We start from the raw sequence: 26,153 nt of genomic DNA, 5'->3' as shown, positions 1-26,153 counted from the left end.
CACCCAAAGACCTTGGGCAAATGTGAGAGACTCAGTCCAAATTTGTGTTCCTAATTATTCTATGAAAGTTACAGGTTGTGAGGGGAAAAGTTGCCTGCTTCATCTTTTGAACTTGATCTAGTTTTCCTGAGTCACGAGTGTGAGTGTGGGGAGGGGGCCTGGGTATAATGCAGCGAGTGGGTGAAATCAGTCAAATTCTTTCTTGCTCTTTGTTGTGCATTAAATCTAAGAGTTTTGGTGCTGTCAGATCAAGCTTATGCCATATACATTGCCACTGACCTTGGTATACACATATCAGATATGCAGTCTTGACCCTGCTGATTAGCAGATGACCCAGTGACATCATCAGTTTGACCAGGTCTCCATTTAACCTGTCATGTCTTAACATTCACTGATTTTGAATGCTATCTTTGACTTCACCTTGTGCACTTTAACAGCTTTCCCATTCTTCAATCCTTCTCTCCCATATTCATCCATGCCTCAGTAAATATGATCTCCTGTTCTGCTGCCAGTTAATGAAGCTATAAGAAAGACAGTGGTTCTTTCTCACAACACTTCAGATCAACTTGCTGCTCCAATCCTTTCTAACATATTCTGCTTTATTTAATAAAATTCGGATTAGGATCCATCTGGAGTATTGTGTTTGGTTCTGGGCACCCCATAATAGGAAGCACATGGAACTGTGCAGGAGGTGCAGACGAGTCTTACCAGGGTGCTGTATGGATTAGAGGGCTTGTAGTATTGGAAGAAGTATCGATGAACTTAGATTGCTCTCTCTGGAGTGGTTGAGGCTACAGGGAGATCTGACAGAAATTTACTAGATTATAAGAAGCATAGATAGAGTTGATAGTGGGCATCTTTCTCCCAGGCTCAGAATATTTGATACTCAAGGGCATTTAAATCAAGTTGCAGGTGTAAGTTTAAATGAGACGTGTCGGCATTTTTTTTAAAGAATGGTGGGTGTCTGGAACGTGCTGCCAGGAGTGAGAGTGGAAACAATTACAACAGAAGAGAGGCATTTAAGAGACTATTAGACAGACACATGAATTTACAAGATTAGAGTGATATCGATGTTCTGCAGACAGATGGGATCAGTCCAGTTATATATTTTAGATTAAATTTAGTTTAGTTAGACATCTTAGTGTAATTAGTTTTGCACTACATTATGGATAATGGGATCTGTTTCATTGATGTTTGGTTCTATGTTATATTTTTGAATCGCATCCTTAATGATAAAACCATCCCAGCGACATAAAAATCACTCACTGGTATCAGGAAGTAAATGCCAGGAATGACATTTTTAATGCCTGAGAACACTGTCTGACAGCGGTATCCATTTCAGAGCCAAGGATGTTAGCAGTCACGTCAAGCACTAAGAGAAGATGTAGAGCAGGATGAACAGACGGTCCAGTGGTTTAATAATGGATGAAGAACTTTGTTTTTCCTCTGTTCCGAGAAGGGTAATGATATTAAATGCAGAGTTCCAGCTCATAAGGGCTTTTTTTGTAATCAATCAAGTTGATTCCTTGGCAAAGAATGATATTGGAGACCAAAGACATTCAAAAAGAAGAGAGGGTGATACTAAAGAGCCGGCTCTTTCTATTCAAAAGCAGTTTTTTTAAAAAAACGGCTATGTGCCATTCTCTGCTGTGTGTTATCTTCATTTTACTCTGACAGAGGGTGGGAATGAGGGAGGAAGGGAGGGAAAGAGTAAGGGAAGGAGATAGATAGGGAGGGAGAGATATAGAGAAAGATGAAAGAGAAGGAGAGGTTGTGAGAGAGACAGAATACAGGGAAACACCACATTCATGAAGTTGTAGTGAACATATAGGGAAATGGGTTTCTCTGAAAGGGTGAATCCATTTTGCAATATGCTCAGAATCAAAACATTGATAATAAATGTTAACAACCACTGTATTAAAATTTGTAAAACACGACATATTCTGGGTGGAGTTCTTGATTATCAATCCTCTTAACAAGAACTGCCAGGGGAAGATGATAGCACAATGGAAACTTTCAATGCACATGTCCAGAATAGAATGGGATGGCTGTCAGAGTTGTTGCTAATGTAAACAATGTTTAATGGCTAAATTTCCAGAGGAAAATTGAGTGCAAATCAGTTGCCTTCAGTCACAGGAAACAGTGAGGTTAGTGACAGGAATCAATAGTTGATACCCTGAAAGTAGTTGTAAAACTTCCAAATATTGAAATGACAGGCACCAATGCACAATCAACATTTACTGTTGACATAACTTAATTAAAACACCCAATGTACCAGTGATGTTTAAGTAACTTAAAAGAACTGCAAGAGTTTACACAATTAATACCTGTAACACCAGTAAGGAAGGGAGAATGAACTTCATGAAGACTGAGCTAGTTAGGCACATCTTGGAATTAGTAGATGGATTGAGAGACTCACCAGGAACAGCAACAATAGCAAGAACGGGGAGGTAAATTTGTTGAATTGTCACGAGTGCAAAGTAGATCCGGTCATCCAGTGTCAGCCAGTCTGCATCTGCAAATATATAGTGAGCTGCCCAGAATACATTTCTCCCAAATCCTGGTATAGTCAACACATCTGTTCCCATGTTCTGATGAATTCCTTTCCTGTTCCACTCTGCTGTTCACAGAATTCACCCTCTCTCCTTCATGTGCTACTAATTTCTGCTGGTTCTAGAGAAGCTGATGTGACTGATGTTGTGAACATATATTTAAAGGAACCCTCGTTAATACAGGAGAAAGACACATCAGTGACACAATCACACAATCCAGATCCTTCGAGACTGACTTTAATTGCAGGTAATGAACAAATTGGTGATTTCCTTATGTACATAAGGCATTAGCAAAATGAGCAGGTAACAGTCAGCAGGGATGTTGGCCTTCCTATCCAGAGAGAAGAATATTCAGGCACAGTCAGTAGGACTGATCATATCGAGACTTCATAATCAAAATTCCATTGCTTCCAAATGGTTCCCAGCACCTGCAAATCAGAGATCTATAAGCTCTCCTTTGAAAGCATGGGTTTCTGCTGAGTGCACTGATTTCCTCGCACAGTATGAAGACATATGGTTTAGTAGTTTAACTGGTCATTATAAATTGTCCTATGATTTAGGCTATATTTAAACTGGAAGTTGCGGGCAAAACGGATCAAAAGGCTGAAAGGGCCTGTTTCACTTTGTGTCTCAATAATATAATAAATAAATAGAATGCGAATGTCTCAACACAGCTTAATATCTGAGAGTGAAGCCACCGAAGCTTACACAAGCTTTACTGTCTTCACGAATTGGGAAAAAAAAATAGATGCTGTCACAAAAGAAACTAAGGTGACTAAAGTGGATTCGGGTTGATTCAATAAGGATTTATGAAACTGAGCTACTGTCGACAAACTGCTTGCTGGTGTGTTGATATTGCAGCTTGCAGCACATCTGAGGGTGAAAGAGTGGCTATAACTAAATAAACTTTTGGAAGACCTTCAACATATTTCCACACAGGAGATTACTAAAAGAAACTTGAACTCACTATATTTGGATAGTATTGCGATGTGGTGAAATGAGAGAAAATCAGGTTGGAAATAATGGATCATTTAGTCTTGTGAGATTGTGATTTGTAATGTGCTTGAGCCATTTATGCCCATGACATTATTCAGAAGATCTGTTCAACCCAGTTTCTTGAGATACATTCTCTAGGTTTGCATTAATAGGGCTGTAAGGAGGATGCTGAAAGACTTTGTGGAGTATACCTAACGCAGCTGGTGACAGTGTGGTAGATGGCAGAGTGAGTGGATGAATGTTGACCACCTATTTGACCTTGAAAAGGGACATCAGTTTAATATACTACAGTGATAAATGCAATGGCTTTGTTTACAGAGGAAGTTGTTTGCCTGTATATACCTGTCTCAGAAAGTCTATACAGAGATCCAGCATATAATCGATAATGTAAATTAGTTTTGGCTTAGTTGCAGGAAGATTTCAGGACATAAACTGAGATGTCACCAATACATTTAGTCCAAGTATGTAGAGTCAGAGTCACACAGCACAAGAAGAGGCTCTTTGATGCATTATGTCTATGACAACCATCAGATCCACATCCACACTAATCCTATGTATCTGGACGCAGCCTGCAATGCACCTGTGATTCAAGTATTTATAGAGATGCTTCTTCACCGTTGTGAAAGAACCTGCCTCAACCACCCTTCAGGTACAGTAATGTCCTCCAGTGTACAACAATCCTCTAAGTGAAGAAAAATCTTCCTCAGATACTCTCAAAATCTCCAAATCCTCACCTTAAACTGATTCACATCCCGATATTGAGGGAGAGAATAATTTCAGATGGAAATTGCCCTTTGATAACTAACCCATGCTGACCTTAATCCTGATCCAAGCTCATCCTATTTGCCAACGTTTAATGTATATCCTTCTAAATATTGCCATTCCAACTGTCTTTTAAAAGTGTTGGAGAGCAGCAAAACAGAAAGGATCCGATAAGACCATCCATGATCTCTTCCTTTGCCGGGATAAGGCCACACTTATGTTGGAGGAACAACAACTTATATTTCATTTGGGTAGCCTCCAACTTGATGGCATGAATAGCAATTTCTCAAACTTCCAGTCATGCCTCCACCACCCCCCCCCCCCACTTCACCATTTTCCATCCCTTTGTCCTTTCCCCATGTTACCTCCTTGCCCACCCACCACCTCAATCTGGTGCTTTTCCCGCACAGACCGTTCTTCTTTCTTGCATGGCCTTCTGTCTCTTTCACCAATCAACTTCCTAGCTATTTTTCTCTAGTCCTGCTGAAGGGATTCGGCCCGAAACACCAACTGTACTGCTTTCCATAGATGTCGGCTGGCCTATTGAGTTCTTTCAGCATTTTGCGTGTCTTTTAAAAGCATTATTACTCCCTTTCTCAGACAGCTCCTTCCCCATAGATACCACTGTTTGTTGAATATTTTTGTTCTTCGAGTTCATATGAAATCTTTCTGCTCTTCCCTTAAACCTATGCCCTTCAAATTTCTGGATGCCCAACCTTGTGAAAATGAGAGAGTGCCTTCATTCTATGCCCCTCATGATTGTTTAGTCATCTATAATATCAGCTGTCATTCTCCTGCACTCCAAAGAATCCTAATGTCTCCAACTTCCCCCAATATCCCAGTCACTCAACTCCTGGAAACATGCTTGTAAGTATTTCTGTACACTTTCCAGTTGAATAAATTTTTTCCAATACCAAGGAGACCACAGCTGAGCAAGATACTCTCTAAGTATGCCATCACCGGAGCCTTGTAGGTGATGCCCAAAGTTTGTACCATTGCCCTGGCTTATGATGGCCAGCATGCCAAAAGAATTATTCTGCTAGGTAACTATTTCTGATACCACTCTCAGCAAAAGACATACTTGCACACCAAAGTTGCTTTTTTTTTTTACTACACTCTGCAGATCACTTCCATTGACTGTAAAAGTCTTCCTCGGTTTTACTTTCCAAAAATGTTACAGTTTGCACATCTGATCTAAACTCCATTTACCTGGGTATATGGATGGAATCTTGATCTGCTGAAGTTGATTATTACCATAAACTATAATAGTGTCCCTTATAACATTGTATGCTTCAGTCAGAACCCTCCTGACCTTTACCCCATTAAAGAAAATAAGCACAGATTGTCCAGCGTATTCTCATAACTGAAATTGTTATTTTTCATGCGGGGGGGGGAGGGATTGGTTACCTGATGTCTTTTCTTTCATGACCCTTTATCATTATGTGATTAATGCCTATCTAGAATAAAGAAATATCAGATCTAAGTGCACTGATTGGCCTAATCTCAAATAATGATGAGGAGTCCTACAGAGAATAAGTCATCACACTGACACATTCCTGTGAAGAAAGCAACCCCTGTCTCAATGTCGCAAAAACAAAGAGCTGGTTGTGGACTGCAGGAGGAATGAAGACGGGCTAACCCCAATTGCAGTCAATGGATCTGGGATTGAGAGGGTGAACAGCTTTACGTTCCTCGGCATACACATCACAGAGGATCTCAAATGCTCTGTACATATCTGCTGTGAGGTGAAAAAGGCACAACAGCACATCTTTCATCTCAGACGTTTGAAAAAATCTGTTAAGGGTCCCCAAATCCTAAAAAAATTCTAGAGAGGAACAATTGACAGCATCCTGACAGGCTGCATCACTGCCTGGTATGGGAACTGTATGCCTTCAGTTGCAGAACTCTGCAGAGAGTGTTGCGGACAGCCCAGTGCATCTGTAGATGTCAACTTCCCACTTTTCAGGACATTTCCAAAGACAGGTGTTTAAAAAATGCCCGAAGGATCATTGGGAACTTGAGTCACCCCAACCATAAATTGTGCCAGCTGCTACCATCCGGGAAGTGGTACCACAGAATAAAAGCGAGGTCAAACAGGCTCTGGAACAGCTTCTTCCGTCAGGCCGTCAGAGTGATTAATTCATGCTGACACAACTATATTTCTGCGTTATATTGTTGTATAGTCCATTTATTATAAATTAAATTGCACATTGCACATTTAGACAGAGATATAAAGGTTTTTACTCCTCGTGGACATGAAGGATGTATGTAATGCATTCAAAATCAATCCAGTTCAATTCAATACATGCATTGTCAATAAAAGGAACCTTTGAACCTCTTTGAACCTTTAAAATGGCACCTTCTGCTGCGCAAGCATACCCTCCCTTTAATGTAGCAACTTTAACTACACTAAGCATTCCTACTATGACCAACCTTTATGAAGTTGTACCATGATCTCCCGCCAATAATGCTGCCTATGCTTTGGCCAAAGATGACACACATTCCCTTTGCTTCCTCACTATGCTAGCAGAGTAAGACATGGAAGTTTAGCAGACAGAGTAACACCTTATATCACCAGTGGCCCGGGTTCAATTTCAGCCTCTGTATGCAAGGAGTTTGATCATTCTCCTCAATAAGAGTGTGGGATCCCCCTGGATATTCCGGTTTCCTCCCACATTGCAAAGGTGTACTCTTATGGTTATTGATTGTGGGAATGCTATTTTGGTGCTGAAATCACAGCAGTACTTCCCACAGGATGGTGTGCTGCTCTCATTCTTTACGATCTGGGATTTCTCAGTGTGGCTAAATAATGTTTTTAAGTGGGAAAGTATGCAGCCAGAGGGTGTGGTACATTTTGGAATCAATGACAAAAATTAGAAGAGGGAGGAGGTGAATACATGAAATTAACAGGGAAGTAAGGAAGAGGACCTCATGCAGTAATCTCTGGATTACTCCCAGAGTCACGTATAAATGAGGATGGGAACAGGACTTTAGAGCCACTGGGCATGTGGATGAGGATCTGCTGCTGTGGATAGGGTTTCAGGATTCTGTATCATGTAATCTCTTCTTACATAGGTGTGGGCTAAACAAGTGGGATAGACTGGAGGGGGACCTAAATCCAGGCAGCTAGGCTCCCTGCTGCTATCCGGGAGGGTTACAACTACATTAGGAGAAGGCAGGAAGCATAACAGAGAATGAAAGGATTGAACCTAAAACTTCTTCAGCGTAGGCAGTTAGATGGCATGAGCAGCAACACTGTAAGGAAGGATAGTGAGAAAAAAAAAAAACTACTGTACGGTTTAGAAAGCAAGGATCAGACAAGACTCTATGGATTAACAAATTAGCCAGGAAGGAACTGAGGAACAGATTTAGGAGAGCAAAAGGTGCCACAAGAAGCCTTTGTGAGAAGGATTAAGATATGTCACAATGCATTCTACACTTACATGAAGAACAGGAGAATGAAGAGAAGACATCTGCCTGTAGTTAGAGAAGGTAGCAAGGTTCTTAATAATTTTTTTGATTCCATATTCTCACGTGAGCAATCTTGTTCTTTCTCAGTACAGCATAAAACAGGCTGTATGATAGAATATGTCAACATGAAGAAAGGGGATGCGCTGGAAGGTTTGAAAAACATTAGGGTAGATATGTCATGGAGACCAGAATTTCTGTACCCCAGCCGACGGCCGGTAGTGTGGGAAGAGATTGCTGTACTTTTGGCAATGATCTGTGCTTCGTTACTGGCCACAGAAATAGTACCAAATGATTGGAGAGAGGCAGATGATATTGCTTTATTCAAGAAAGGAAGTAGGGATAACCCAGGAAATTATTAACCATTGAGTCTTACTTCAGTGTTGGGCAAATTATTGGAGAAGATTCTTAGAGATAGAACATATGAATATTTGGAGAAGAATAGGAATATTCAGTATGGCTTTGTGATAGATAGATCTTGCCTCATGAAGCTGTTTTAATACGTTGAGGATGAAACAACGCACATTTAAACAGGTAGAGCAGTGGATGTGGTGTATATGGTTTCGAATAAGGCACTTGATAAGTTTCCCATGGTAGGCTCATTCAGACTGCCAGGAGACAGGGTGCCCAAGGAAATCTGGCTGCACGGATTCAGAATTTGCTTGTCCAGTGAAGGTAGAGTGTGGTCGTAGACATAATGTATGCTGCCTTGAGGTTGCTGACCAGCAGGGTTTCTGTGAGTGCAACGACCTACCCCAAGTGTCATGGTCCGGTCCGTGAAATCTGCATTCCAGGTCACGGTCTGGTCCATCGAACCTTATTCCAGGTTTTCCAGTTTTCCCTTTGTTCTGTTGGGGTGTCTCAATTGAGGCACCTGATTCTCATTTTGGGCTGGCTACATAAATAGCTCCTGTGTTCAGCTTCAGTGCTGGTGGTGTTTTCAATTGATTGTAGTAAAATACACCTGTATCTGGAAGGTCCAACTGCTGGCTGTCGAGGGCGGCGAGGCTGGTGGTCTGGTGGAGCTGTGTGTGCTGGGTTGGAGCTTGCTGCATTGTTTTGAAGTTTGTTCTCTGGGCTGGACTTGGGGCTGAGGAACTGCTGGGGTGTTGTGGGGGACATTCTGTGGAAATATTGAATGACGGCCTGTATATTTCCGGAACGATATTCATACATGTTCCCTTGCAAACTCTGATAGGATGGCAGGGAGGGAGACTGATGGTGATAGAAGCAGCATGGAGTTTGAGTGGGAAGAGTTGGGGAGAGGGACTAAGAATAGGTAGGTGATGGGTCAGAAGAGAAAGAAAAGAGGTGGGTCTAGTGTAGGTGGATCGGAAAATGTGGGAAGAGAAGTTGAGGAGAAGGGCCCGAGGGAAAATTACTAAATGTAGTGGTAAGATTTGACGGGGAAGGGCAAGTAAAGAAAATCAATCCACTTAATCTAATAAAATATCATCAGAGGGCAAGTAGGGGACGTGAGCCATGTGAGAATTTTTGGAGAGGGAAACTGGCTGATAGGATGTAAAACTAAACAGTAGATGGAGAAGGCAATGAAGGTGACTAATGTTGGGAAAGTCAAAGTGTCCAGGGTTGTAAGAGTTGGAGCACAAAGGGTCAATGGTTGGAAGGGGGTGATCTCTGGAATTCCCCTCAGTGTTAATATGAAGGAGCTAGTGGAGAACTTAAGGGTGAGGTATAGTTCAGTGAAGAGTATGAAAAGAATGACAAGGAGAGCAGAGAAAAGGCAGACTGAAACTGTTCTAGTAGTATTTGAGGATAAGGTGCCTCCAAAGGAGTTATTTTTTGGATTTCTGAGATACAATGTAAGATCATCTATACCAAAACCTATGAGGTGTTTCAATTGCCAGGTGTTTGGGCATGTGGCCAAAGTGTGCCAAGGAAAGAGAAAATGTTCAAAGTGTGGTGGGGAACATGAATACGGAAAATGTGGAGAGGGATTGGGACCAAAGTGCTGTAATTGTGGAGGTAACCATAGTGCAGTGTACTGGTGATGTGAAGTGGTGAAAAGAGGTGAAGGTGCAGAAGATAAGGGTGAAGGAAAAAGTCTCATATGCTGAGGCAGTCAAGTTTGCAAGACAGAATAAAATGAATGAGGGAGGACGTAGCGAAGAGCAACTGGCAGCTAAAGAAAGGCAAGATAAGAAGAATGAATGGATAGAGAAGCAGAAATTGCTGACCTTTATAGCAGGAGTGGTAAATGCAACATGTAAGATCAAATCTAAAACTGAAAGGATTCAGATAATTGTGAAAGCTGCAGAGCACCATTTGGGTATGATAGGATTAAGCTGGGAAGAGGTAACTGATGAACTCAGGGTACAGTCAAGTCAAGAGACAGGATGTGTGGGTTGATAATACTAATAATGCTACTTCTTCAATGGAATGCGAGAAGCCTGATTAGTAATGGATAAGATTTCAAGCAGCTTATAGCTGGTAGGAGAGAAAAGCCGGATGTTGTGTGTATCCAGGAGACCTGGTTAAACATAATTTAGATTTTGTTTTATATGGGAATGAGGCAGTAAGGCGAGACAGGTGAAAAGGGGGAGGAGGAGGATGTGCAACTTATGTTTTTTAATATATTTTTTATTAATTGTTAAGAGAATTACATAAAATGAATAGAATAATAGAGTAATGAAAATTAATATTAGCCCTCACCCCTCCCTTTAACCCTTCTCCCTTTAACATCCCTGTCTTAAAAACAAAAGAAAAAAGAAGAAAGAAAGAAGAAAGAAAGGATTGCCTGGATATCGGAGGTTCCCCACATGCTCCATGGAGTTCAAAATAACTTTAGTATATATCTTTATTTTTCCCCAAATAACTAATAATTTTATCTTCAAAGGACCTATATATTTAATCCTATCTTTTGTAGATAAGGGTGCCAAATTTTCGAAAATATATTATATACATTTCTTAAACTATAAGTAATTTTTTCAAGTGGAATGCAGCTATATATTTCATTATTCCAACGGTCCATAGGTAAGTATGAATCTGATTTCCAAGTAACTGCAATAGCTTTTTTGGCTACTGCCAATGCAATTTTTATATTTTTTTTTCTGATATTTATTCAGTTTAGGTTTCGGTATTATCCCTTCAATATCGCCTAATAAAAATAATATTGGGCTATGTGGAAGTTGTATTCCAATAATTTGTTCCAGTAAAAGTCTTAGATTTATCCAAAAAGGTTGAATTATAAAACAAGACCAAGTAGAGTGTAAAAATAAAGTACCGATTTCTTGATTACATCGGAAACATTGCTCAGATAAATTTGGGTTTAATCTATTTATTTTTTGTGGTGTAATATATAATTGATGTAACAAATTGTATTGTACTAATCTAAGTCGGACATTTATTGTATTTGTCATACTATCAAGACATAGTCTTGAACAATATTTTTCATCAATTTTAATATTCAAATCAGTTTCCCATTTTTGTCTTGACTTATGAATTCCTGTTTTAATTGTCCGTTTTTGAATCAAATTATACATGCAAGAGGTACATTTTATAATTTTTCCTTTTTGAATTAAAGTTTCTATTTCATTACGTTTTGGCATTAACATTGTTTGACCCAGTTTATCTCTTAAATAGACCTTTAATTGAAAATAACAGAAAAGAGTGTTATTTGATATTTTATATTTATTATTTAATTGATCAAACGACATCAATATACCTCCTTCAAAACAGTCACCTATATATCTGATCCCTTTTTGAAACCAGTTATATAAAAGTTGATTATCCATTGTAAAAAGAATAAGTCTATTTTGAATTAGGGTTCTCTTTGCTAATAAAGATTTCTTTATCTCATCATCCACATTTACTTTATTCCATAAATCGATCAAATGTTTTAATATAAGAGATTCTTTCTTTTCCAGTATCCATTTGGATTCCCATTTGTATATAAAATCTTCTGGTATATTTTCTCCTATCTTATCCAACGCTATTCTAATTCATGCCGGTTTTTCTTAATCAAAAATGATGCAATAAATCTAAGTTGATTTGCTTTATAATAATTCTTAAAATTTGGGAGTTGTAACCCTCCTAGGTCAAATTTACATGTCAATTTTTCCAACGATATTTTTGACATCTTACCTTTCCAAAGAAACTTCCTCACACATTTATTCAACTCTTGAAAAAACTTTTGGGGCAGTTGTATTGGTAATGTTTGGAATAAATGTTGTAATCTAGGAAATATATTCATTTTTACAGCATTACCTCTACCTACTAATGTTATTGGTAACATCATCCATTTATCAAGATCTTCTTGTATTTTTTTCAATAATGGCAAATAATTTAACATACATAAATTCTTCATATCATTATCGACTCTTATACCTAAATATTTAATACCATTTGTCGGCCATCTAAATTGAACTACTAATCGACATTGACTATAATCTCCTTTAGTAAGCGGTAAAATTTCACTTTTATCCCAGTTTACTTTATGCCCTGATATTTTCCCATATTCTTCCAATCTAAAAAAATAATTTATGCAACGAATGCAATGGGTTTGTTAAATAAATCAGAACATCATCAGCAAATAAATAAATCTTATATTCCTCCTGGTTAACTCTGAAGCCCACAATATCTGGATCGGTTCTAATTAATTCAGCTGATGGTTCTATCGCCAATACAAATAGGGCAGGTGATAATGTGCAACTTATGTAAAGCAAGGTGTTCCTTATAGAATACTAGGTATAGGAAGTGAACAAGTGTACGTGGTAGTAAAAGTATGGGCTGAAAGGAAAGGGTTGGTGATTGTGAATTATTATAATCCATGCAAAAGGCTGGAGTTAAACAAGCTTGAGGAGATAGAAGGGCAGAATAGTAGTAACGTTGTTTGGTGTTGTGATTTTAATGGACATAATGTATTATGGGGGAGCGACAGAACAGACATCAATGCTCAAGTAATAGAGGAATTGCTAGATGAGAAGTATTTAGTGTGCCTAAATGATGGCAGTAGTACTAGAATTGATGTTAATACAGGTAAAGTATCTGTACTCAAAAATACAACTGCAAATGCTGTGGATCAAAGATTACGTACACAATGCTGGAAGAACTCAGCAGGTCAGGCAGCATCTGTGAGAAAAGAGTAGCCAACGTTTCGGGCCGAGACCTTTCATCAGGAATGGGGAGGAAGAGAGGGCCGAAGCCCAGTAATAGAGATAGGGGAGGGGTAGGGCCTAGAGGCACCCGGTGGGAAACCAATCAGAGGAAAGATAAAGGGGGGAGGGGGAGGGGATAAGCATGAAAGAACTTCAACTCTGCCTCTCATTCCCATTTAGGTATGTCCATACATGGCCTCCTCTACTGCCATGATGAGGCCAAACTCAGGTTGGAGGAGCAACACCTCATCTTCCACCTGGGTAGCCTCCAGCCTGGTGGTATGAACACTGAATTCTCCAATTTCCGGTAATTCCCTCGCCCTCCCCCATCCCAGGTCCCGCTCTGCCTCTCTCCCCTTTCAACTTTCTGCTTCTTTATCTCTACAGTTCTTTCATGCTTATCCCCTCTCCCTCCCCCCTTTATCTTTCCTCTGATTGGTTTTCCACCTGGCGCCTCTAGGCCCTACCCCTCCCCTATCTCTATTACTGGGCATCGGCCCTATCTTCACCCCCCATTCCTGATGAAGGGTCTCGGCCCGAAACGTTGGCTATTCTTTTCTCATGGATGCTGCCTGACCTGCTGAGTTCTTCCAGCGTTGTGTACGTATTCCAAGAATCTGTGCTTGATCTTACATTAGTATCAAACTCTATTGCATCAGTATGTGAGTGGTTAGTGTATCAAGAAGGAACCATAGGGAGTGATCATTGCCCAGTCTGGTGCAAGATAAATATTTCTGCCTCATTGGTCACAGAGAATATAGGTGGGAAATGGATCCTTGAGAAAGCCAATTGGGAGAAGTTTCTGGAAAAAAGTGATAGATATCTAAGTCGGATTAGTGATGAGATGGACATAGAAACACTTGACAGCATATTAAAACAAGGTATAACATCAGCTGCATTCGAATCCATTCCTAAAAGTAAATGAGGAACAAAAAAGCGAGTAATGCCATGGTGGTGTGATAATTGTAAGGACGCAGTGAGAAATAGAAATAAGGCTTTTAAATTGGTTAAAGGAGCTCATAACTTCCAACATATGATACAGTACAAATAAGCTCAGGAGGTAGTAAGGAGGACAATAAGACATGCGAAAAGGTCGCACTGGAAAAAGTATTGTGATTCAATCAGAAACACAACCCAAGTAGGATAGGTGTAGGGGATGATAAAAATGATGGGAGGGGACAGGAGAGAGTGGAGGTACCCAATTCTGGTGGATGGAAATGTGACTGCAGTAACAAATAAGGAAAAGGCAAAGTTGTTGGCAAGTACTTTTGTTATGGTACATAGTTCTGATAATTTGTCTGAGAAGGGAAGAAGTAAAGAGAGAGAATAAAAGCTGAAAATATGGAGGCTTTACGTAGAAAAACTAACCTTAACAGTGTGCAAGATGTACCTTTCAGCATGGGAGAATTAAGAAAGGCACTAGATGAAACAGGAAAGACTGCACCAGGTAAAGATGAAATATGCTATAGTATGATAACACACCTGAGTGAAGGAAGTCTGGAGAAATTACTGCTTCTGTATAACAAAGTCTGGGGTGAAGGGAGAATACCAGGGAGCTGGAAAGAGGCTATAATTATTCCAATAAGGAAACCTGGAAAAGATGCCAGCAGGCCAGGAAATTACAGGCCAATTGCCTTGACGTCTCATGTATGTAAACTTGTGGAACATACGATAAATGAGAGGTTAGTGTACTTTCTGGAGGGTAGAGGTATGGTGGCTGCATATCAAAGCGGGTTCAGGAACGACAGGAATACTATGGATCCAGTAGTGTGTCTAGACGATGAAATAAGAAAAGCACAACTAAATAAAGAGACAGTGGTTGCAGTTTTTTATGATGTTGAGAAAGCTTATGATATGTTATGGAAGGAGGGGCTCCTAATCAAGCTGCATTTAATGGGAATCGGGGGGGGGGGGGCAATGTTCAATTGGGTTAAGGACATTTTAATTGGGAGAACTATTCAGGTGAAGATAGGATTAGAGCTATCAAGCCAGTATGTTGTAGAAAAATGGATGCCTCGGTGGAGTGTAGTGAATCCAACTTTATTCTCCATTTTGAAAAAATGATGTATTCTTAAATATACCAACGAATGTAGGGAGGTCATTGTTTGCAGATGATGGAGCTTTGTGGAAAAGAGGGAGAAATATTCAAGATATTGTTATGAAAATGCAAGATGGAATTAATCAAGTTGAAGAGCGGAGGACAAAGTGGGGTGTTAAATTTTCAGTGGAGACAAAAACCATGTTCTTTACGAGGAAAATGCACAGGGGACTTAATCTGAACCTGTATGGAATTAACCTGGAGCGAGTTGACAGTCTTCGGTTTTTGGGAGTGCATTTTGACTTGAGATTAACATGGAGAGAACATGTTAGATATGTAGTTGCAAAATAGTAAAAATATGATAAATGTCATGAGGTGTCTTGCTGGTTTGGAATGTGGTGTTGATTTTGCAACACTGAATTATATTTATGTAGCATTAACAATATCAAGGGGATAAGATTATGGAAGTATTGTATACGGGTCAGCAACAACATCTGTGTTAGCAGAACTGGATATCATGCAAGCTCAGGCTCTAAGGGTGTGCTTGGGAGCGGATAGAACTTCCCCAGTGTGTGCACTCCAAGTTAAAGCAAATGAAATTCCATTGGGGCTGCGACGTACACAACTGGAGGCCAATTACTGGATTAACGTAAGGGGGTATGGTGATAGCCATCCTACAGAAAGGGTGTTGGAGACATGCTAGGAGAAGGAAAATACACAAAAAGAAAGTTTTGGCTGGACAGGAGAGCAAACAGCAAAAGATATGGGCGTATATTGTCATGAGTGATGAACAGACCTGATGGACAATTGGGTACAGAGTTAAACCCCCCCTACCTTGAGAACCACGAACTATTACTGTTGCTACGTTGACCATGAGAAAGAGAGACGAAAAACAGGCAGGAACATTTGCTACAGATAAGAGAGGGGAGAGAGACTGTTGATTTACTGTATTATGACTTCTGCAAGGGTTATTTATCTTCTATTAATTTGCTCATAAACATTCCTCAGTGGACTGAAGGAGTGGCCTTATTTGATGGACACAGTCATTCAGGAGTGATGGATAGCTGAGTCCCCGTTAGTAGGGATAAAAAGACAGATCTGGAGAGACACCCTCCAGACACGCCAGTCGACACTGATTGAGTGTTGGAACCCACAAGAAAGGTGGGGGCTTCGAAGACCGAACCAGGAGGTCGGTCATTAAGGCTATCAGTGTAAAAGCAGGGCCAGTGGGGACTTGTGTGTGTGTCCACTCATGCCAGAGTGACGAGTCCACCAAAGAAGAACGGTCTAGCAGAAGGACGGAGAGGTCATGACTGAATGACCACACCGATACGACTGATTAGGAAAGCAAAGGAAGGTTTACCTGACTGTAGCTGTTACATCTCTCTCTCTCTCTCTCTCTCTCTCTCTCTCTCTCTCTCTCTCTCTCTCTCTCTCTCTCTCTCTCTCTCTCTCTCTCTCTCTCTCTCTCTCTCTCTCTCTCTCTCTCACGATTACAATACAACAACCATAACTACATCAGCAATCATGAACTGAACTGAACTTTATACTTTTCTATGACAATTCATTTACTCCTAGACATCGATAGAGCTTGTTTATTATTGATTATTATTATTCCTACACTTTTAGGTTTATTACTGCTAACTTGTTGTATATGTATATTTGCATTATTGATATGGTTTTGCTTATTTTTATTCATAAACACCTTTAGTTTGGTGCCACCGAACTCCAGCCGATTCTACTTTCTCTGCTGGTTTGACACCCAGTTACGGGGTACGTAACAATATGCTAAAGAGTTTTGTCCAAGTGTGGTGTGGCCTGTCAGACCTTTCTGGGTATTAGTAAATCCCTCTGTAGATTTGGAATTGCTTAAGATTAAATGCAGTAATAAAACTGCTGATATACTCAGTGAATATTATATGTATAGGGAATGTAAATATAAAGACGTACATATTTTTACAGATGGATCAAAGGATCCACAAACGGGTGCAACAGGGTTTTGCAATTGTTGTGCCAAGTTATCAAGTGGAAATTAGCAAGAGAACGCTGGATTATTTGAGTGTTTATGCAGTTGAAATGTTTGCTATATTGTTAGCACTAGAATGGAGCGAGCAAGGTGACTGTAGTAATTTTGTGATATGTAGCTATTCTGTATCGGCCCTTGCCAGCATTAACGCGAGTACAGCTCGAGGACACCAGGATCTGCATTATGAAATCCTGCTTGCAAATTCAACACTGGCTAGACAAGGCAAAAACATCGCATTCATGTGGGTTCCAGCACATATGGGTATTGTGGGAAATAAGACAGCAGATAAGCTGGCAAAAGCAGCAGTCAAAAAAAGAATCTGTAGAGGTCAATATTAAGCTATCAAAATCAGAAGGGAAGAGCATAGTGTGGAGAAGGATAAATCAACAGTGGCAGCAGCATTGGGATAGAGCAATAAAAGGGAGACATTTACATTCAATTCAGAACAGAGCAGATATGGGAAGGAGTAGGGAGTGAAGCAGAAGGAGCAAAGGAACAAGTAATTATAAGTAGCCTGATAACTGGGCACAGCAACCTTAATGGTACTCTGGCCATCATAAATAAACATCCGACAGGTTTTTGCGATCTATGTCAGGTGACTGAAACAGTACAGCATATCCTTATTTCATGCTGGAAATTTGCACAGGAAAGACAATAAATGCTACAACAATTACGCAAAGTGGGACTGGCAGAGAAGAGTTTTAAAGGTTTATTGGAATGTGGGGAGAATGATCAGGGTAGGAAATGGTTGTTTATTTTTTTAAGGGTGACGGGACTGGAAAGACGACTTTAGGCAGTCAAGTGAATGGACAATGAGGGACAGTAAATCCTGAAGATGGCAGTAATACAACAATGTGGATGCCAACTGCCGTAAAAACTCAAGGAAGAAGAAGCTTCAGTGCTAGTGTGATAATTTTGTTTCCTGGTTTGAGAGTACTCAGTAAAACAGGGGGTGGAGTGGAGCAGGGAGTGTGTGCTTGTGGTTCTGGATCTGGAGTAGGTTAGCAGCGAGGCTGAGAAAGCTGTTGAACTGCTGCCTTTTGTGAGGCAGCTGGGGAGAAATGGATGGTTGTGAAGGTGGCATTGAAGGGAATGAGGAGATAATGAGGGGATGGATGAATGAAAACTGAGACAAAGGGAGTAAAATAATAAGAAATGATAGTGGATAGAGTTCCGAAAGTGAGGAAGATAAATAAGTTCAGAGAGGAAGTGTTGTCATAGTAAGGTTGAATGACAAGTCTCAAGGGAACATGAAGAAAATTAACCTGTGTGTGCTAACAACAACACTGGCAAATAAGATAGGGGAAACAGTATTTGCAAAAGTCCTTAATTATGACAACCTATTGGTAAGATGTGTGAATGAGGAACAGCCTGAAAAACCACACAAATTAAGAGAGATAAGAAAATGTAAGGTGGAATACACGGGGTGGGTGGGAGCACGAAATACTGTTCGCTGTAAAGGTGTGATCACGGGGGTACCAATGCATATTAATATGGAGGAGTTAAAGAGGAATATTAAAGGAGGAAACGTAATGAATGTTCAAAGACTGAAAACAACAAAGGAGGGAGTGAAAAAGGAAAGTGAAACAGTATTGACAGAATTTGAAGAAGAAAGAGTGCCAGGGAAGTTGTTCCTGGGTTTCATGAGTTACCCAGAAAGAATGTATGGGCCAAAGACATTAAGGTGCTATGATTGTGAAGGGTTTGGACACATAGCTAAAAACTGTAATAGGCAGTGGAGATGTGCTAGATGTGGGGGTGATCATGAGTATGGAAAGTGTGGAACAGGAGTGCAATCAAAATGATGTAATTGTGGAGAACCTCATAATGTGTCATATAGTGGGTATGATGTTGTGAGATGGGAGAATAAAATTCAAGAAATAAGAGTGAAAAGATAGATCACTTATGTAGAAGCTGTAAGAATGTCAAGAGAACAGAATAATGCTCCTAATGAGCAGGGAGCAAGAGGGATGCGAGAGATGCAAGAAAGAACAAATGACAGAATTTATGTAGACAAAAAGGCTCTAGTAACATTCGTTGCAGGAATGATTAATAGTACGGCTGAGGTAAACTGAAAAGGTGAAAAGAAATGAGCTGGTGTTCAAAGCAGCAGTGAACCATTTAGGGTTAGTAGGACTGACATGGGAATACGTGAGGGTGATCTTACATCGCACATCTTACCAATAGGTTGCCATCATAAAGGACTTTTCCAAATACTATTTGCCCTATCTTATTTGCCAGTGTTGTTGTTAGCACAAACAGGTTAATTTTCTTCATGTTCCCTTGAGCCTTCTCATTAAACCTTACTGTGACAACAGCTCCTCTCTGAACTTGTTAATCTTCCTCACTTTCCTCACTAATCAGTCAAACCAGGAAGTGTCATGGGTTGGTTAATACTAATTATAGTGATTCTTTTGCAATGGAATGCAAGGAGCTTGCTTGCCAATAGCCAGGATTTCAAGCAGTTTATTAAAGAGGTGTGTGTAAAACCGGTTGTAGTATGTATTCAGGAGACTTGGTTGAAATCAACTTTAGTCTTTTTTGTGTACAATGTACTGTGTATGTTAATCAAAATGGCTTCTTTGTTTTGTTAAGAGTACGAAGGCTTCTTTGTTATGATAAGTGCTTTATTTCGCAGTTGCTTAGCTTTAGACTTGTTGATATCGGGATTGTATTCATTTGTTAACCATGGGGAAATGTTATTTTGTCTTGTGCGTCTGAGAGCTGGGAGGTTTTCGTGGGAGTCGGGAGGAGGTCGCCGAGGAAGGTGGACGTGTGCGGCACTGCTCGGTCGACCACTAGGGTGGTCCCAGGTGCAAGAACGTGGAGGTTGGCGGAAAGTGATGAGGGGTTAAGTGGTTCGATGGTTGCGCTCAAACGATGTGCACTAAACTGACTGAACCCTGATAAGTTTTGGCGCCTTTTATTTTATTTTATTTTCCTTCATATGTACTGTATTGTTATTAACCTTTTAGTTTTAGTAAATTCTTTAAAGTATATTCTATAACAGTATCTGGTGTGAGTTTGATATTGTGTGTGCATCGCTGCATTAACTTGTTTTCCACAGCACCTGCGAATATGAGAGGTGGGGTTGGAGAGTGGCTGGAGTTCTTCCCCTCTACATATACCAGTCTGTTGGGCAGGTGTTACAGTGGTATATGGATATACAATGATAAGGAAAGATAGAAATCTAGGGGGAGGAGGGGGTAGTGCTATATTAAGTAAACAAGATGTACTATATAGGGTACTAGAAAAGGGAGATGATCAGGAATACATAGTGATGGAAGTGTGGGAGACGGGGAGGAAGTGGTTATAATTAACTACTATAAACAAAGTAAGATGTTAGATTTGGATAGCCTACTAAGGATACAAGTACAAAACAGCCATAAAGTAGTGTGGAGTAAAGATTTCAATGCTCACAGCACAATATGGGGGGATTCGTTTACAGGTTCAAATGGAAATTTAATTGAAGATTTGATGGAAGAAAAGGATTTGGTGTGTATGAAAGATAGTAGAGGAACAAAGATGAACATAACATCAGGAACGGAGTCAGTATCAGATGTTATGTTGGAGTCTAAAACCTTGGCTGGGGTTAGCATCTGGGGAGTTTGGACTGCTTCAACAGTAGGCAGCGATCATGTTTCAGTGGATGAAAGAGCTGAAGTAAGAACAGGTGGTGCAATCCCAAAGTGAATGTTTGGAAAAGCAGATTGGGGTAAGTTCCAGAAGTTTAGTGAAGAAGCATAGACAAGGATTAACATTTCTGGAAATGTAGATGAATTAAACAGTCAGGTGACTTCAGCAAATATTATGGCAGCAGAAGGATCTATACCCAGGAGTAGAAATAGGATGAATAGAAAACTGGTTCCATGGTGGACAGAGGAATGTTGTCAGGCTGTAAAAAACAAAAATAAAGCATTCAGACTAGCTGAAAGAACCCATAATATGCAGCATTTGATTCAATATAAGAAGGGACAGGCAGTAGTGAGAAGATCTATACATCAAGCAAAAAAGGGCAAGTTGGAGGAGTTTTTGCAACAAAATAGGAGGTATGGGGAATGATTAAGAGGATGGGAGGTGATATAAGGGAATGGGAATATTCAGTAATGATATCTGAAGAGGAAGCAGCAGACTCCAGCAGGGATAATGCTGAGATCATGGCCAAGTCATTTGTAAAGATACATAATTCATTAAAAAATGGCTGAAGAATAGAGTAGGAGAAGAACAATGAGTCAACACCCAGGTGTGTTAATCAGGAGGGAAGAAACTGATATAATTGATGAACCATTTACGTCAGCAGAGATCATGACAGCAATAAAGAGATCGAGACCAACCTCCTCAGGGAAAGATCTGATATGCTATGTTATGCTAAAAAATCTGGGAGAAGGAGCGCTCTTGAAGTTACTGCATCTTTACAACAGAGTGTGGGAGGAGGGAAGATTACCAAGTGCATGGAAAGAGGCAGTAGTAATTCCAATAAGGAAACCTGACAAGGATCCATCAAAACCTATTAGCTACAGGCCAATAGCATTAACATCAAATATATGCAAGATAATAGAAAGGATGATAACAGAAAGTTTATTGTGTGTGCTGGAGAGGAGGGGAATGCTGGGATGTTATCAGAGTGATTTTAGGAAGGGAAGGAATTCCATGGACTAAGTGATAAGGTTAGAGACAGAAATAAGAAAGGCCCAGGCAAATAAAGAGTTAGTAGTTGCAGTGTCTCTTGACATAGAAAAAGCCTATGACCTGATGTGGAAGGAAGTATTGTCAATTAAACTGCAAAAGATGGGGGTTGTTGGGAGAGTTTTTAATTGGATAACTGATTTTTTGTTTGGTAGGAACATTACAGTTTAGATTGGGTCAGAGATATCAAATCAGTACATAATAGGAATTGCCACACCTCAAGGTAGTGTGATTAGCCCGTTACTTTTCATCTTTATGATCAACAATGTCTTCACAAAGCAACTAGTGGATATAGGTAGGTCACTGTTTGCAGATGACGGGGCCTTGTGGAAAAGAGGTAGGAACATGGAGCATATAATCATGAAGTTACAAGGAGCAATTGATGAAGTTGTGGAGTAGGGTTATGATTGGGGATGTAGATATTCAGTAGAAAAATGCTCAAACTGTATGTTTCACCAGGAAAAGAATTGAGGTAGGGAAAAAGTTAAGGATGTATGGGATAGAATTAGAAAGGGTTGGATCATTTAAATTTCTGGGAGTTATATTTGATTCACGGTTAACATGGGCAGACCATATCAGGAAAGTTGAGGAGAAATGTAAAAAAATAAAATAAATTTGATGAGAAGTTTGATTGGTAGGGAATGGGGAGCAAGTTGTTCAGCATTGAAGACAATGTATGTGGCTTTAGTAAGATCTCTGTTGGACTACGGAATGGTAGCATATTGAGCAGCAGCTTGGTCTCTTATAAGGGAACTGGATGTGATTCAGGCTCAGGCTTTGAGAATGTGCAGTGGGGCTTTTAAAACATCACTAATAGCAGCCCTACAGGTAGAATTGGCAGTAATGCCTTTGGAGATAAGAAGCAAGCAATTGATGGCAAACGACTAGGCTAATTTTCAGGGGCACAATGATTCTCATCCTGCAAAAGGAGTTTTGCAGGAGTGCTGGGAGAATGGGAAGTTTCAGAGGGATAACTAGTCAAAGTGTTGATGTGCTCAGAGTCATCCTCAGTTCTAGCAAGCTTAAAGTCTTTTCGCACAAACAGCCAGCAAGATGTACTTTATGAAATCCTTCAATCAGTCACAAGAGTTGCAAATCAGGGAAGTCAGGTGAAATTTCTATGGGCTCCAGCTCATGTAGGGGAAAGGGAATGAGCGGGTGGATGAGTTGGAGAAAACAGAGAAATGCACATTAGTATCAGCAAAGCAGAGGCTAAGTGTATAATCTGGGGAAAAAATATCGAAATGTGGCAAGAAAGATGGGACAGAGCGGAAAGAGAGACATTTGTATCAAGTAAAAAAGAGTGTTACAGGTACTAGGGTAGGCAATGGATACAGAAGAGCGGAAACTGTGGACTAGGATAAGGCTGGGGCACTGTGCACTAAACGAAACATTGAAAATGATAGGGAAACACCAGACAGGATTGTATGAGGAATGTCAGGAAGAGGAGTCAGTAGAACATGTAATTTTGAGATGCAGGAATTATGGGATACAAAGAGAGATGAGAATTAATCTAAGCGAATTGGAGGTGCAGGAATTAACATTAAAAGGGTTACTGGGAATGGGTGAGAGAGCACAGGTCAGGGTGCTTTTAGCTTTCTTAAAGGATACAGTAGTTTATTGTAGGGTACGATGGACTATCAGTAATAGGGTAATCGAGTGGGCAAAGAAGAAAGGATGAAGTGTGTGTGTGTGTGTGTGTGTGTGTGTGTGTGTGTGTGTGTGTGTGTGTGTGTGTGTGTGTGTGTGTGTGTGTGTGTGTGTGTGTGTGTATTTAGAATGTAAGTCCATTGTCTGATTTACATTTCGGAGCAGAAGGTGGCATTAATGCACCATTAAGCTGGGGGGGGGTGGGAGGAGGAGGAGGTGGAGCTTCAGTACAGGACTGTTCCCTACTTCTCCCTTCTGCAGCCTATGCCTGAAACCTTGCCTGCTCAGGAGTCCCATGTCCTGCCCAAGACCTAGGCTCTGTGTTTCCATTCCCCAAGACGTAGTCAAGGCTTTGTCTTCTCGTTCTGTCTTGTAGCCTAGCCACGTCCAGTCCTGTAGCCTAGCCATGCCACGACCTGTAGCCATTTCTTGTCCTAGCCTAGACCTGGGTTCTGGTTCTGGGTCAAGACCCGTTTTCCTAGTTCCAACCAAGACGTAGGTTCCGGGTCCTTGTCCAGTCTCTGTTCTGGAGTTCCGTGTTCCCTGTCCAAATCTGAGCTTCCTGTCTTCATCTGGTTCCAGTTCCTTGCCCAGCCCAGGTGTTCCTTGCCCAGCCCTGTGCAGGAGATTCTACATCCTGTGCTGGGGTACATTGCTATGGCCTGTAACCAGGTCCTGTCATTGGTAAGATCTTAGACCCGTGTCCTCACCTGAATCTGGGATCTGAGCCCAAGTGAAGTCCCATGTTCCTCGGGACCTCTCCCGTCTCTGGCTCAGAGTCCTAGTCCAGGCACCGAGTTCAAAGTTCCTTGTCCAGGTTCCTCTTTCCTAGTCTTAGACTTAGCTCAGACTCTGAATCCTAGTCTCGTCCAGACCCTGTGTCAACGTACAGCGTTGTTTCGTCCCGACTTCCCTTGTTTTCGTGTCACACCTAGTGCTGTTCCTAGTACTTCAGTGTCTGTGTCTTGCATTTGGGTCTGCTACCAGCACCCCACCCCCCATGAAACCAAGAGTATAAAAGGAGCAGCGCAGTTGCTCCAGAGAGACATTTTGGTAGCGAGACACTTTGGTGGAGGGTTGTTGTGTTTAAACAGCAGAGTCGTTAATGAGAATGAAGAGTGCAAGCTTTGATCGAATCCAAAAGGGTGTGGGTAGTTGATAAAGCTGTGCATTTCGGAGTTATACTGACATTTCGTAATCCAAACATGGATTTTTGGCACCCACTTTGGTAAACCCCTGCAAGGTCTCGGGTATGGTGACAAGTCCTGTAAAAGGGACATCTCCGGTCAGTTACATGGTGAAATTCACACTTTTTGTCGACTCTTCGAAACAGACCGCATCGTGAACTCACTTCCACTTAAAGGAACAGTGGCTGCTTTATGAGATCTGCATTCAAGAGGTATTGTGTGTCTCTGCTAGATCGGCTTCGGAAAGGTCTGTTGGCTGTTTCTGGTGTTTCTCTGCGAGAATCGCCTCTTTGCTGTATTTTTAATCACCAAGATAGCCTCTTCGCTACACTTTGAATCTAAAAATATCTCCTGTCAATTCATCCGTGAACCCCTGAAACCTTCTGAACTGACATTCTGTGACCGTGCTTCAGTAAGACTCTTAAGAATTGTTTCTAATTTAACCATTTGGGAGTTATAGACACATAGCACTGTCAACTTCGTTTTAAGTTATTCTGTTTAGTTGTCTATGTTTCTGCTAAAATGTTAATAAATTTAGTTGTTTTGCAATAATTCCCCGACTCCATTCCACAATTATTGTTGTGGTTTGTAACATATAAATTGGGGGCTCGATCGGGATCAGACGCAAATGGATTTTATTGGATAAATAATGATTTAATTGGGAAAGGGGAATGCCTAACCCTTTTTGTTTAATTGGTTTGTATGCAATTCATCAGCAATGGATGTTAGGAGTTTTCTAGAATCAGCAACCCATGTGGCATTAGGAAAAGTGAAAAAGTGTGATGTGCTGGAAATTGGTAAGAAATTGAAGCTTACAGGGATAGAAACAAAACGACAAAACTGAGATTAAAAGGAAGATAGCTGTGCACTATATGGCTACGAATGTGCTTGATGAGGAGGTGTTAGAGAAGTTTCCAGTAAGTAACCTTGAGATGCAGAAACAACTGGAGCAAATGAAGTTGGAGAAATTTAAAGTGGAGGTGGCAGAAAGAGAAGCAAATAAACAGAGGGAATTTGAGCTAGTGATGGCGAGGTTAAGGTTTGAGAATCAGGCTTCTGGTTCTAGGAAACCGTTTGTTGCTAGTCACGATTTTAAATTGGTTCCTGCATTTAATGAGGCAGAAGTTGATAAGTTTTTTCAATATTTTATGATTGTTGCTCCCAGTATCCAATGGCTGAAAGATGGATGGCCAATCCTTATACAAAGTGCAACTAAGCGTGAAGCACAACAAGTTTATATAGCTTTATCTGTTGAACAGGCATCTCATTATGTCTTTGTGAAGCAGGGTATACTTAAGGCTTATGAGCTTGTTCAGGAAGCTTAGAGACTAAAGTTCAGAAATCTAAAGAAATCTGTGAACCAGACTTGTGTAGAATTTGCCTATGACAAATCTGTATGCTTTGAGAGATGGTGCACAACCGAAAATGTGGAAAATTATTTTGACCTCTTAAAGGAGTTGAATCGAATTGAGGAAATTAAAAGGTGGTCCCAAATGACATAAAGACAAATTTGGAGAATAAGGATGCTGTTGCGTTATGAGAGTCTGCTAAATTGGCAAATGAGTATGCCCTAACCCACAGGGTTAAGCTTGTCCTGAGTAACTCTTTCCAAAAGAATAGCGGAGATAGTAAGAGAAAACTGAAAATTAACACGGGAACTATTGGGAAATG

Source organism: Hemitrygon akajei, chromosome 10, assembly GCF_048418815.1.
Source record: "Hemitrygon akajei chromosome 10, sHemAka1.3, whole genome shotgun sequence".
In the NCBI taxonomy this organism is placed as follows: Eukaryota; Metazoa; Chordata; class Chondrichthyes; order Myliobatiformes; family Dasyatidae; genus Hemitrygon; species Hemitrygon akajei.
Note: the sequence above shows the minus strand (reverse complement) of the source record.